The 12,500-nt window shown below is 48.3% G+C and overlaps 1 pseudogene across 1 annotated transcript in view; it reads left to right on the top strand.

Annotated features, from left to right (window-relative positions):
- The first annotated feature begins 612 nt into the window (after nucleotides 1-612).
- LOC308151800 overlaps nucleotides 613-12,500 on the top strand; it is a 47,354-nt pseudogene continuing 35,466 nt past the window's right edge. The window contains exons 1-4 of the transcript in view: nucleotides 613-643; nucleotides 5,287-5,591; nucleotides 6,192-6,435; nucleotides 8,677-8,751. The product of the transcript in view is annotated as an uncharacterized misc_RNA (transcript). The remainder of the gene's footprint in view (nucleotides 644-5,286; nucleotides 5,592-6,191; nucleotides 6,436-8,676; nucleotides 8,752-12,500) is intronic.

Below are 12,500 nucleotides of genomic sequence, written 5' to 3'. Positions count from 1 at the left end.
AAACAGTAGAACCACGGAGAACGCCAAAAGAACCCAGAAGAACATTGGAGAACCGTGGAGAACACTACAGACCTCTAGGGAACCCCAGAAAACCGTGGAGAGAGCTGTAGAACGTGGTGGTGCGCTAGCGTGAGCCAGCGGAGGTAGCGTGTGTGTGTGTGTGTGTGTGTGGCGTGTGTGTTGTTGTGGTGGTGTGTGTGGCGTGTGTGTGTCAGCATGTCAGCCCTGCGTGTGTGTTCCCTGCTGCTGCTAATGCCGTTGGCCCCGGTCCAAGGCAGTGGTGGTACTTTCTGGGGGGATTGGGGGGAGACCACCCCCCCCACCACCACCACCACCCCCCCCCTCCACCACCAACATGGACCTCTGGACCACCGATGGCCCCCCCCACCACCATGCCCCCCCCTCCCCACCGGCCCCCACCAACACAGACCTCTGGACCACCGTTGGCCCCCCCACCACCACGGTGCCGGGCCTGGGGGGCAGCAGCACCCAGACGGAGACGCCCCCCCCCCTCCTCACCTCCTCCTCCTCCCCTCCCCGGACCCCCCCCACCCCCGCCTGGACCCCCTGGAACCCCCCACGCCGGCCGAGGCCGCGGCCCCCGCCCCTGTGATGAAGAGACCCCTCAAGATGTGGAAGAGGGGTGAGTCACCCTGGACCTGGAGGAGAGAGAGGGGGAGGGAGAGAGAGAGAGGGGGGGAGGGAGAGAGAGAGAGAGAGAGACAGAGAGAGAAAGAGAGAGAGAATGAGTTCATTTCTGTGTGGGTGTGTGTGTGTGGGGGGGTTGTTATGTCGTGGGTGACTGCAGCTAATCAGTTCTGTGACAGGCTAGCGAGCGGCCTGGGTTTATCTCTGAAGGACGCAGCAGTCTGACTGCATACGTTCCTGCTGGCCGGGTCTGGTCCTGGAGAGCGGCCCTGACTAAAGGCTGTTTACAGGGCCTGCCGCCCCCGAGCGTGGGGGGGGGGGGGGGGGTCCTGGCGGTGTGTGGGGGGGGTTGGGGAGTCCTGGCGGTGTGGGGGGGTGTTGGAGACTTCATTATGTTTCATTTTGGCTGAGAAGCCGTCTGTCTTAAGCTGCTGTGAGACGTGAGATCACGACGGGGATTAGTCTCACCCCAGACCAGACCACAGCACTGACCTGGCTGGCTGGCTGCTGACTGACTGGCTGACTGACTGGCTGGCTGGCTGAATGACTGGCTGGCTGACTGACTGACTGGCTGACTGACTGGCTGGCTGGCTGAATGACTGGCTGGCTGACTGACTGGCTGACTGGCTGGCTGGCTGGCTGGGGGCTAGACGGTGTGTTTGTACTCCATAGCCTGTCACAGCGCAGCCCACACACGCATCATCATGACTAACAGGAAGTAGACCTAGGCTTGCTACTAGGATGTCTGTGAGGCTTGTCTGCATGGATGGACTGGAAGTATACTACAACCTATTACTGACTGAATACCTGCCTGGCTGACTGTCTGACTGTCTGACTGTCTGACTGTCTGACTGACTGACTGACTGACTGACTGACTGGCTGACTGGCTGGCTGACTGACTGACTGACTGGCTGACTGGCTGGCTGACTGACTGACTGACTGGCTGGCTGGCTGGCTGACTGACTGACTGACTGACTGACTGACTGGCTGGCTGGCTGACTGGCTGGCTGACTGACTGACTGACTGACTGGCTGGCTGGCTGACTGACTGGATGACTGACTTAGGCAAGGCAAAGCAAGTTTATTTGTATAGCACATTTCATAGAACAGGGGCAATTCAAAGTGCTTTACATACATTCTAAAAAAATACAGCAAGAGGAGCATAGTAAGAAGATAAAAATGACGATGATTAAAAGCAAATATAAGAAGTAAATAGATAAAACATTTAGTAAGACAATAGTTAATGGATAAAATACATTGATAGAAGTGTTTGTGTTTAATCATAACTGGTGCAAAACATGAAGGTTTCTTGCTTAGATTTAAATATGTTAAGGGTTTGGGCCTGTTTGACTTCTTCAGGGAGTTTGTTCCAGGAGCATGCAGCAGCGTGACTGAAAGCTGCTGCACCGTGTTTTGTTTTCAGTCTTGGAATGATTAGCTGGTTTAGCTGACCTTAGGGACCTTGTGGGAATATAGGGTGGGAGGAGATCTGATATGTATTTTGGTCCAAGACCATTTTGTGATTTGTATGCAATTAGAAGAATTTTGAATTCAATTCTCTGAGAGACTGGTAGCCAGTGTAGAGATCTCAGGATTGGTGTAATGTGTTCAAACTTCTTCGTTTGTTAGGACCCTAGCAGTGGCGTTTTGGATGAGCAACTTACGAACAGCCCCCTTTAGATAGGCCTGTTAGTAGACCATTACAATAATCAAGCCTACTCGAAACAAATGCATGGATGAGTTTTTCAAGGTCTTGTTTGGACATGTAGAGATTGAATAGAAGGGGGCCAAGGATTGATCCTTGGGGAACCCCACATGTCATTTTAATTTGGTCAGATACAAAGTTGCAAATGGAGACATAATAGCTTCTGTCCTGTAGGTAGGATCTAAACCAGACTTAACTAATAATTGAATGACTGACTGACTGACTGACTGACTGACTGACTGTCTGACTGACTGACTAATTGAATGCCTGACTGACTGAATTATTGACTGACTGGATTATTGACTGACTTACTGACTAACTGACTGACTGACTCATTGACTGGCTGGGGGTGTTAGGGTAAGGATGGGGAGGGGGGGGTAGGGTTAGGATGGGGGGTTCTGTGACCCTGAGGGAGTGTCTGGGAGAGTGGGTCTGGCTGAGGCTGGCCGGGGGTGAGTCTGTTCTCCCCCGGGTGGAGGGAAAGCCTCATCACATGATCTCTAATCACAGGATTACTACGCTGACGCTTCCAGGATGTTGAGGGGGGGGGGGAGAGTGAGGAGGAGGGGGGGGGGGGCAGAGCCCTGCTGGACAGCCACCCGTGGAGGAGGGGGGGTGGGTGTGTAGTGGGGTGGGGTGAGAGTGAGGGAGGGAGGGTGAGGGGTGGGGGGGTAAAAGTGAAATAAATCATCAAAACATTGTGAATGTCGGACACGCGTGTGCGTGTGTCTGTGCGTGTGTGTGTGTGTGTGTGTGTGTGAAATGGGAGAACGGGTTCATGTTGGTACCGTTCCTCATTCCATTCCATGCCCCGGCCTCCGATGTCTACCTCCCCCAGCCTCCCCCAGCCTCCCCCAGTCTCCCCAGCCTCCCCCAGCCTCCCCCAGCCTCCCCCTGCCTCCCCCAGCCTCCCCCTGCCTCCCCCAGCCTCCCCCAGCCTCCCCCAGCCTCCCCCTGCCTCCCCCCAGCCTCCCCCAGCCTCCCCCAGCCTCCCCCAGCCTCCCCCAGCCTCCCCCTGCCTCCCCCAGCCTCCCCAGCCTCCCCCAGCCTCCCCCTGAGCTGCTCCTGGAAGAGGAACAACTTTGTATCAGAGCCAAGAGGATGAGCACTACGTGTGTGTGTGTGTGTGTGTGTGTGTGTGTGTCTTGTGTGTGTGTGTGTGTCTGTGTGTGTGTGTGTCTGTGTGTGTGTGTGTCTGTGTGTGTGTGTCTGTGTGTGTGAGGTGTGTGTGTGTGAGGTGTGTGTGTGTGTGTGTGTGTGTGTGAGGTGTGTGTGTGTGTGTGTGAGGTGTGTGTGTGTGTGTGTGAGGTGTGTGTGTGTGTGTGGGGGGGGGTTAATCATGTATTTTTCCACTTGGCTAAGTTGATGAATAGCAGAACCAATCAGAGAGGCCCCGATGATGGAGGTGTGTGTGTGTGTGTGTGTGTGTGTGTGTGTGTGTGTGTGTGTGTGTGTGTGTGTGTGTGTGTGCGTGTGTGTGTGTGTGTGTTCGTGCGTATGTGCATGCAGAGCCTCTAATGGAAGAGGCCCCAATGATTGAGGTAGGTGTGTGTGTGTGTATGTGTGTGTACACGCGTGTTTGTGTGTGTGTGATTGTGTGTGTGTGTGTGTGTGTGTGTGTGTGTGTGCATACATGGGTTGCGAGACAAGAGGTTACCGCCGTGGAATGCCAGGGTGAGAGTGGTCGCCACGGGAGACGACCTCCGCGTGGGGGGGGGGGAATGAGCAGAATGTGATCTATCTCCTCCTCCGCTAAGCCCCCGCTACCCCCCCCCCCCTGCCCCCTCTACCCCCCCCCCTCCCCCTCTACCCCCAGACTCCCACCCCTCCAATTACTGCCTCTTCCCCTGTGTCTCCAGACTGTGTTGGGGGGGGCGGGCAGGGGGGGCCAGTGAGGTGTGGAGAGGATGGACTTAACGTGTGGGTCTGGTTGTGGAATGTGTCTCGGTGATGGGAGGAGAGGGGGAGGAGAGGAGGAGGAGAGGAGAAGAGAGGAGAGGAGAGGAGAGGAGAGGAGAGGAGAGGAGAGGAGAAGAGAGGAGAGGAGAGGAGAAGAGAAGAGAAGAGAGGAGAGGAGAGATAAACCCTGATCTGACCTTAACTACCCCTCCTAAGACCTCCTCACCCCCTCTACCCCCCTGGATGCACACCTGTTATTGATTGTTGGCAATTCAAAGTGCTTTACATATATTATTAAAAAATACAGCAAGATCTCTGGTTTTCCTTGCTTGATTGGAGGAAGTTTTGTCTCATCTAGGCGTTTATTTGTTCAATGTAATTACAGAGATTGTCGATGGGACTATAGTCGTTCGGTGAGAGGGCTATGTAGATTTGAGTGTCATCCGCATAGTTGTAATTAAAATTAATTAGTTGTAGTATGATGTATAGTATTATGATGTGTCCCAATGGAAGCATGTAGAGATTAAGGATTGACCCTTGGGGAACCCCACATGTCATTTTAATTTGGTCGGATACAAAGTTGCCAATGGAGACATAGTAGCTTCTGTCCTGTAGGTAGGATCTAAACCAGTTTAGGGCAGTGCCTGAGAGTCCTACCCAGGTTTATCTATTAGAATGTCGAAAGTCACTTTACTCTCTACTACCTCTTACACCCGCTGCCACCGAGTGCAATACTCATGACGTTCTACTTGTACTATTTTATTTTACTATTTGTACTGCTAAATGTATCCTGTCTTAATGATCTCCCACAACTTCTGACTTGTCCAACAGTCTCACTTATGTCTTGTAACTATTATTACTATATTATTTGGACTCATCTTGTCTTTTGCCTTATTGGCTTTGTGCTGCCGTGTCAGGAACTGAAGCCTAGGGGTCGTCCTCTCTTACACACTTGACCCCTGTTAAGCTCATGTGATGATGTCTTGTGACCCCCTCCCTGCCTCCCTCCCTCTCTCCCTCCCCCCTCCTCTCCAGAACGTGGCTCTTCCCCCCACCTGGACCTGACGGAGCTGATCGGCGTGCCCCTCCCCCCCTCCGTGTCCTTCATCACGGGGTACGAGGGGTTCCCTGCCTACGCCTTCGACGCCGACGCCAACGTGGGCCGCCTGACGCGCACCTTCGTCCCCGACCCGTTCTACCGCGACTTCGCCGTCATTGTCACCGTGAGGCCCAAGGACTCCCGGGGGGGGGCGCTCTTCGCCATCACCGACGCCCAGCAGAGGGTGGTGCAGCTGGGGCTGGCGCTCACGGCCGTGGAGGACGGCACCCAGAGGGTGGAGGTCTGTTGGAGAATCTTCTTCTTAGTTGATATATGGATAGATTCTGGGTAAATTAGAGGAGTACAAGGAGATTGATCAAATAGCTTGAAGCCTTTTATTAACTGAGGTCACGGGTATCATAAGATTGATCTAACTCACATTTCAGAAAACAAGACTTTATATATAGTCATCCCTCATCCCTAGAGAGGTCACTCTGACCTGGGCACACATAAGCATGATCATTCATAGCTCACAATTCGTTTGCCACATCAACAGGGAACCCCCCACCCCTTTGGTACAATCCCCCCCCCCATTATTTACCATAATAATGATATTTGGCTGAACGTTATTATTACGTTAATGTTATGCTGTTGTTCACATGAGTTTGTTATTCAATCCACTTTAGACAAGCAAAATGTGCTTTTCCCCAACAGGTGTACTACAGAATGAATGAATGAATGAATGAATAAGGCTAAATGCCCAAAATGTAAAAATGTAAAAATGTTTGGCATACAGGCAGTTAGTTTACAATAATAACAAATGATGATATCATCCATTATACAATTAGTGATCCTATAAAATAGTGAAAAACCAAAAACCCAAATCCAACCCGTTCGCTAGGTGTACTACAGCGAGCCAGGCGCGGCGGCCAGCCAGAAGATCGCGTCCTTCAAGGTGGGGGACATGACGGGTCGCTGGACGCGCTTCACGGTGTCGGTGGAGGGCCGGGAGGCCCGCCTCTACATGGACTGCGAGGAGTTCCACAGCCTGGACTTCCAGAGGGGGGCCGAGAGGCTGACCTTCGCCCAGGGGTCGGGGGTATTCGTGGGGAACGCCGGGGGGGTCCGGCCTGGGCAGGTTTGTGGTAAGTCAAAGACGTCTCTGCGTGTGTGAGTGTGTGTGTGTGTGTGTGTGTGTGTGTGTGTGTGTGCCAGGAAGTCAGGAAACCAGCTAGGCTTGTTTAAGAAAAACACTCCTCCCACTGCATCCTCCTCTCTTCTCCTCTCATCCTCCTCCTCCCTTCCTCTCTTCCTCCTCTCCTCCCATCCTCCCATCCTCTCCTCCTCTCCTCTCATCTCAAGGCCTCTCTCTCTCCCTAGGGAGGGAGGGGGAGAGAGAGAGACGGACAGAGAGAAGAATGGAGAGAGAGAGAGAGAGAGAGAGGATGGAGAGAGAAAAAGAGAGAGAGAGCTTTGTGCTGTCTGCAAGACTCATCTCTTGGCTGGGAGTTTGACCCTGTGGCACTCTGCATGATAGACCCTCTCTCTCTCTGTCTCTCTCTATCTCTCTCTATCTCTCTCTCTATCTCTCTCTCTCTGTCTCTCTCTCTTTCTGTCTCTCTGTCTCTCTCTGTCTCTCTCTCTCTTTCTCTCTCACTCTTTCTCTCTCTCACTCTTTCTCTATCGCTCTCTCTCTCTCTGTCTCTCGCTCTCTCTTTCTCTCTCTCTCTTTCTCTCTCTCTCCCCTCCCTCTCTCCCTCCCTCTCTCCCCCCCTCTCTCTCCCCCCTCCCTCCCTCCCTCCTCTCTCCCCCTCTCTCTCTCTCTCTCCCCTCCCTCTCCCCCCCCTCTCTCTCCCCCCCTCCCTCCCTCCCTCTCTCCCCCCTCTCTCTCTCGCTCTCTCTCTCCCCCCCCCCTCCCCCTCTCTCTGGCCCCTGAGGTCCGGTACCACACAAAGGAAGCTGCCCACTCTCTGCCGTCATCACGGAAACCAGTTTCCCAAACACACACACACACACACACACACACACACACTCACACTCCAGTGTCGCTGCAGTCACAGCATGTGAACAAGGGGACAGTAGTTCATTAAAGTGTGGAGGGAGAACACACACACACACACACACACACACACACACACTCCCGTCAACACTCGGCTGGACTAATTGAAGAGCCATAGAACTGTAACACATAGACCAACAACAACAACAACAACAACAACAACAACAACAACAACATCACTGTGTGGTGACCCAGTTCTGGTTCTGCTGGGTTACGTAATGCCAACATGGTGCTGAGGCTACCCTCTCTCTCCCTCTCTCTCTCTCTCTCCCTCTCTCCCTCTCTCCCTCTCTCCCTCTCTCTCTCTCAGTCTCTCTCTCTCTCTCTCTTTCTCTCTCTCTCTCCCTCTCTCTCCCTCTCTCCCCCCTCTCTCTCCTCTCCCCCTCTCTCTCTCTGTCTCAGTCTCTCTCTCTCTTTCTCTCTCTCTCCCCCACCATCTTTCTCTCTCTCTCTCTCTGTCTTTGTCTCTCAGTCTCTCCCCCTCCTCCTCCCTCTCTCTCCCCCTCTCTTCCATTCAGAGGTCAGAGGTCACAGTGTTAAGAAGGTTTATGATGTCAGCAGTTCAGTCCTGTATGGAAACATTAAGACTGGAGACTCCTACTGTGTGTGTGTGTGTGTGTGTGTGTGTGTGTGTGTGTGTGTGTGTCTGTGTGTGTCTGTGTGTGTGTGTGTGTGTGTGTGTGTGTGTGTGTGTGTCTGTGTGTGTGTGTGTGTCTGTGTGTGTGTGTGTGTGTGTGTGTGTGTGTGTGTGTCTGTGTGTGTGTGTCTGTGTGTGTGTGTGTGTGTGTGTGTGTGTGTGTGTCTTCACACTCACTCACTCTTTTTCTCTCTCTCTCTCCTCCCTCCCTCCCTCCTCCCCTCCCTCCTCCCCTCCCTCCTCCACTCCCTCCTCATCCCTCCCTCCTCTCCCTCCCTCCCTCCCTCTTCCTCTCCCTCCCTCCCTCCTCCTCCCTCCCTCCCTCCCTCCCTCCCTCCTCCTCCCTCCCTCCCTCCCTCCCTCCTCCTCCCTCCCCTCCCTCCCTCCCTCCTCCCCTCCCTCCTCTCCTCCCTCCTCCCCTCCCCTCCCTCCCTCCTCCCCCTCCCTCCTCTCCTCCCTCCTCTCCTCCCTCCCTCCCTCCCTCCCTCCCTCCTCTCCTCCCTCCTCCTCCCTCCCTCCTCTCCTCCCCTCCTCCCCCTCCCTCCTCTCCTCCCTCCTTCCCTCCCTCCCTCCCTCCTCCTCCCCTCCCTCCTCTCCTCCCTCCTCTCCTCCCTCCTCCCCTCCCTCCTCTCCTCCCTCCTCCCCTCCCTCCTCCCCTCCATCCTCTCCTCCCTCCCTCCCTCCCTCCAGGGGTCCATCCAGCAGCTGGTGATTAAGTCGGACCCCCGCGCGGCCGAGGAGCAGTGTGAGGAGGACGACCCCTACGTGAGACACTTTAACCTTTGACCTTTGACCCTTCTGCTCCTGGTTTGTCTCTGTGTGTTTGGGTTAGGGTTCCAGAGAGATGTCATCAGTATAAGCCAGGGTTTTCCTTTAGCGACGTTGATGTAATACCCCCCTGGTTTACCTCAGATCTGCCCCTGCGTCTCTCCTTCTCTGGTCTGAGACAGACAGAGAGGGACTCTGTGGTGTCTGAGACTCTGTGGTGTTCTACACGCTGGTGGCTCCCTCTAGTGGCGGGGAGAGGCAACAACATCCACTGGCGGTTTAATCAAGAATCTAATCACTCAAATCAGTTTAGATCAGTTAAGATCAGATCAGATCAGAATGGAGGTGGTAGTAGATGTATAGTAGTAGATGTATGGTAGTAGATGTACAGTAGTAGATGTATAGTAGTAGATGTATGGTAGTAGATGTACAGTAGTAGATGTAGTAGTAGATGTATGGTAGTAGATGTATAGTAGTAGATGTATAGTAGTAGATGTATAGTAGTAGATGTATAGTAGTAGATGTATAGTAGTAGATGTATAGTAGTAGATGTATGGTAGTAGATGTATGGTAGTAGATGTATAGTAGTAGATGTATGGGTAGTAGATGTAACAGTAGTAGATGTATGGTAGTAGATGTACAGTAGTAGATGTACAGTAGTAGATGTACAGTAGTAGATGTATAGTAGTAGATGTATAGTAGTAGATGTATGGTAGTAGATGTATGGTAGTAGATGTATAGTAGTAGATGTATGGTAGTAGATGTACAGTAGTAGATGTATAGTAGTAGATGTACAGTAGTAGATGTACAGTAGTAGATGTACAGTAGTAGATGTATGGTAGTAGATGTATAGTAGTAGATGTACAGTAGTAGATGTATGGTAGTAGATGTATGGTAGTAGATGTATGGTAGTAGATGTATAGTAGTAGATGTACAGTAGTAGATGTATAGTAGTAGATGTATAGTAGTAGATGTACAGTAGTAGATGTATGGTAGTAGATGTATGGTAGTAGATGTATAGTAGTAGATGTATAGTAGTAGATGTATAGTAGTAGATGTATAGTAGTAGATGTATAGTAGTAGATGTATAGTAGTAGATGTATAGTAGTAGATGTATGGTAGTAGATGTACAGTAGTAGATGTATAGTAGTAGATGTATAGTAGTAGATGTACAGTAGTAGATGTATGGTAGTAGATGTATGGTAGTAGATGTATAGTAGTAGATGTATAGTAGTAGATGTATAGTAGTAGATGTATGGTAGTAGATGTACAGTAGTAGATGTATAGTAGTAGATGTATAGTAGTAGATGTACAGTAGTAGATGTATGGTAGTAGATGTATGGTAGTAGATGTATAGTAGTAGATGTATAGTAGTAGATGTATAGTAGTAGATGTATAGTAGTAGATGTATAGTAGTAGATGTATAGTAGTAGATGTATAGTAGTAGATGTACAGTAGTAGATGTATGGTAGTAGATGTACAGTAGTAGATGTATGGTAGTAGATGTATAGTAGTAGATGTACAGTAGTAGATGTATAGTAGTAGATGTATGGTAGTAGATGTATAGTAGTAGATGTATAGTAGTAGATGTATGTAGTAGATGTACAGTAGTAGATGTACAGTAGTAGATGTATAGTAGTAGATGTACAGTAGTAGATGTATAGTAGTAGATGTATGGTAGTAGATGTATAGTAGTAGATGTATGGTAGTAGATGTATAGTAGTAGATGTATAGTAGTAGATGTATGGTAGTAGATGTATAGTAGTAGATGTACAGTAGTAGATGTATAGTAGTAGATGTACAGTAGTAGATGTATAGTAGTAGATGTATAGTAGTAGATGTACAGTAGTAGATGTACGGTAGTAGATGTATGGTAGTAGATGTATAGTAGTAGATGTATAGTAGTAGATGTACAGTAGTAGATGTATGGTAGTAGATGTATGGTAGTAGATGTATGGTAGTAGATGTATAGTAGTAGATGTATAGTAGTAGATGTACAGTAGTAGATGTATGGTAGTAGATGTACAGTAGTAGATGTACAGTAGTAGATGTACAGTAGTAGATGTATAGTAGTAGATGTATAGTAGTAGATGTACAGTAGTAGATGTATAGTAGTAGATGTACAGTAGTAGATGTACAGTAGTAGATGTATGGTAGTAGATGTACAGTAGTAGATGTATAGTAGTAGATGTATAGTAGTAGATGTATAGTAGTAGATGTATGGTAGTAGATGTATAGTAGTAGATGTATAGTAGTAGATGTATAGTAGTAGATGTACAGTAGTAGATGTACAGTAGTAGATGTATAGTAGTAGATGTATAGTAGTAGATGTACAGTAGTAGATGTATAGTAGTAGATGTATAGTAGTAGATGTACAGTAGTAGATGTACAGTAGTAGATGTACAGTAGTAGATGTATAGTAGTAGATGTATAGTAGTAGATGTACAGTAGTAGATGTATAGTAGTAGATGTACAGTAGTAGATGTACAGTAGTAGATGTATGGTAGTAGATGTACAGTAGTAGATGTATAGTAGTAGATGTATGGTAGTAGATGTATAGTAGTAGATGTATAGTAGTAGATGTATAGTAGTAGATGTACAGTAGTAGATGTACAGTAGTAGATGTACAGTAGTAGATGTACAGTAGTAGATGTACAGTAGTAGATGTACAGTAGTAGATGTATAGTAGTAGATGTATAGTAGTAGATGTATGGTAGTAGATGTATGGTAGTAGATGTATGGTAGTAGATGTATAGTAGTAGATGTATAGTAGTAGATGTATGGTAGTAGATGTATAGTAGTAGATGTATAGTAGTAGATGTATGGTAGTAGATGTATAGTAGTAGATGTATAGTAGTAGATGTACAGTAGTAGATGTACAGTAGTAGATGTATAGTAGTAGATGTACAGTAGTAGATGTATAGTAGTAGATGTACAGTAGTAGATGTATAGTAGTAGATGTACAGTAGTAGATGTACAGTAGTAGATGTACAGTAGTAGATGTACAGTAGTAGATGTACAGTAGTAGATGTATAGTAGTAGATGTATAGTAGTAGATGTATGGTAGTAGATGTATGGTAGTAGATGTACAGTAGTAGATGTATGGTAGTAGATGTACAGTAGTAGATGTACGGTAGTAGATGTATGGTAGTAGATGTACAGTAGTAGATGTACAGTAGTAGATGTACAGTAGTAGATGTATAGTAGTAGATGTATAGTAGTAGATGTATAGTAGTAGATGTACAGTAGTAGATGTATAGTAGTAGATGTACAGTAGTAGATGTACAGTAGTAGATGTACAGTAGTAGATGTACAGTAGTAGATGTACAGTAGTAGATGTATAGTAGTAGATGTATAGTAGTAGATGTACAGTAGTAGATGTACAGTAGTAGATGTATAGTAGTAGATGTATAGTAGTAGATGTACAGTAGTAGATGTACAGTAGTAGATGTATGGTAGTAGATGTACAGTAGTAGATGTATGGTAGTAGATGTACAGTAGTAGATGTATGGTAGTAGATGTACAGTAGTAGATGTATAGTAGTAGATGTACAGTAGTAGATGTACAGTAGTAGATGTATAGTAGTAGATGTACAGTAGTAGATGTATAGTAGTAGATGTACAGTAGTAGATGTATAGTAGTAGATGTATGGTAGTAGATGTACAGTAGTAGATGTATAGTAGTAGATGTACAGTAGTAGATGTACAGTAGTAGATGTATAGTAGTAGATGTACAGTAGTAGATGT

Source organism: Nansenia antarctica, assembly GCF_963989245.1.
Source record: "Nansenia antarctica genome assembly, chromosome: 2".
Taxonomy (NCBI): Eukaryota; Metazoa; Chordata; class Actinopteri; order Argentiniformes; family Microstomatidae; genus Nansenia; species Nansenia antarctica.
This window is presented reverse-complemented; position numbering and strand designations above follow the sequence as displayed.